This window comes from Saccostrea echinata, unplaced genomic scaffold (genome assembly GCF_033153115.1).
Source record: "Saccostrea echinata isolate AGI-Se365-2 ecotype Australia unplaced genomic scaffold, CSIRO_AGI_Sech_v1 ptg000033l, whole genome shotgun sequence".
Lineage (NCBI taxonomy): Eukaryota > Metazoa > Mollusca > Bivalvia > Ostreida > Ostreidae > Saccostrea > Saccostrea echinata.
In genome coordinates this window covers 31,680,331-31,682,515 of record NW_026889782.1, presented here as the reverse complement: position 1 = coordinate 31,682,515, position 2,185 = coordinate 31,680,331, and positions in this window count along the sequence as shown.

Here is a 2,185-nt window from a genome sequence, read left to right as displayed (position 1 = left end):
CAGACAAAATTAAATTATATGGGTTTAGCATAAATGAACTAAAGAGTACCTAAGGGATTCAATAGACACTATATATGCAGATGTAACCGATATTTCAACAGGAGCTAGAATGGCCTGCGTTACTAAGGGAAAAAAGTGCGGCCTTTATATATCAGAAGTTGTTTATAGCAAACGTCTACATTTAAATCAAGTTTTGAGTTTGCGAAAAAAAAAGAGAAGGAAATAACGTATTAAAATCATAAGATATTTTTAACTTGGATTTTTTATGTGTATTTTTAGATTCCTAGTATTGTTTTGGTCACAAGTCTGAAAGACGCTGAGAAACGTGAAAAGAGGGGGGGGGGGGTCCGCTATATTTTAAAAACGGGTTTTTAAAAAACTTCCAAGAAAAAAATTAAGATAATACTTGCAATTAGCAACATGCAGAAATTATTTTTCCACAAAATAAAACGATAGTTTTTTTTATAAAGAAAAATAAATTGAAAAATAGGCATTTTACAAGCTTTATTTTGACTATGGAATGTTCCGTCTCCCTGATCAATACATAGGGCTTACGGCGGAAGTGATCGGTCAACAGGGGATGCTTACTCTTCCTAGGCACCTGTTTTATGTTTTGTTTACAGATTTGTATTGTTTTTGTTTTTTTTTTAGATCGATCTCTGTTCATTATCTACATCATTTTTCATTATTATATTCTGTCTTGCCTCGGACTAGAATGACTCTCATTGGACAAGGGATTACAGATGGCCTCATTCTCTATTACCAAAATTCCAAATGCAATATAACGGATAAAGCTACGGAATGTCATCCATAATTACAGAAAGAAAAAAATGCTTGTACTATATTTTGCTTCGAAAATTAAGAGATATATTAAGGTCTACACGTCTATGGCAATTATTCGTTATTAGTGGCAAATACAGTAAACAAGGAAACAGCGAAGACATCAGATTTGCACAGACAATAAAATCCTTTAGTTGTTAACTGTAATTGTGCCTGGCAAAACAAACACCAATAAGGTATGTTAGTGACTCTGTACAGAAATGTATCCTTTTGTGTAGTCTCATAGACGTTTTGGCTTCCTCATGACACCTTTGAGATTCAACAACACTTTATATATCTGTAGATAGTGACTTTCAAAATAATACTCGTAAACATTAGGGGGGGGGGGGGGGGGGGGTCGAACGATCCGATATAACATAACTGCGATAACTGAATCTATACCAAATATGAATTGACAATTTGCAATTACTAAGAAAATAAACATTCTTTAAAATAAATATAGACATACATAGATAAATACCTATCCAATAAGAGCCTTCCACGTTTCCAAACCCTGTTTTGTACACCACCCATGTCTTGTTAAAGTCCACTACTCCGCTCCTCCGTTTTTGGATTGCCTAGGGAGAACAATGCATGAATTACATTCATCTCATTCTAATTTATCATTTATCACTGATTAAGGGACTGGACACAGTTGCATTGTTTGCGGTTTTAAATTTCTACTCCGCTCCTCCGTTTTTGGATTGCCTAGGGATAACAATGCATGAATAACATTCATCTCATTCTAATTTATCATTTATCACTGATTAAGGGGCTGGACACAGTTGCATTGTTTGCGGTTTTAAATTTCTATCTTTGTTTGAAAATAACATGACATGAATATTCTTGGAATTTAATGGCAACGACATTTACCATAACGTCACGTCATACATTTGTTTGTAAACAGAAAACGAGCTGTTATTGTTCATGTTTCCGTTTTACTGTGTGTTCAATGTATTTACTCTGCACACATCACTGAGCACGGACTGACAATACTGGTTAGTGGTTTTCTTTTCTCACAGTTCTATTCTGAATATTCTGGATTATATTTTTAATATTTTACATGAATATACAACAAAGTTTCTGCCTTTTTAAAGTATTATGGATAAAGTTTACTTCTTCAAAGTGAAAGGGTATGAGTCAATCACATGCGTTCCAAAGTTTATAGTAACTGTTTAAATATTTTCCAGATAATAGAAGATTGTAAACTGGCTGTTATTACATTTCGGTGTGAAATGCTCTAGCAACATAAAAGTCATGATATCCTTTTAAAAATCATAAAAAAAGATATTAACATATCTGTGTCCAAGCCCATTTTACTGTATATTCAAATAAAAAAATGTTATTAATATTTAATTTAATTAAT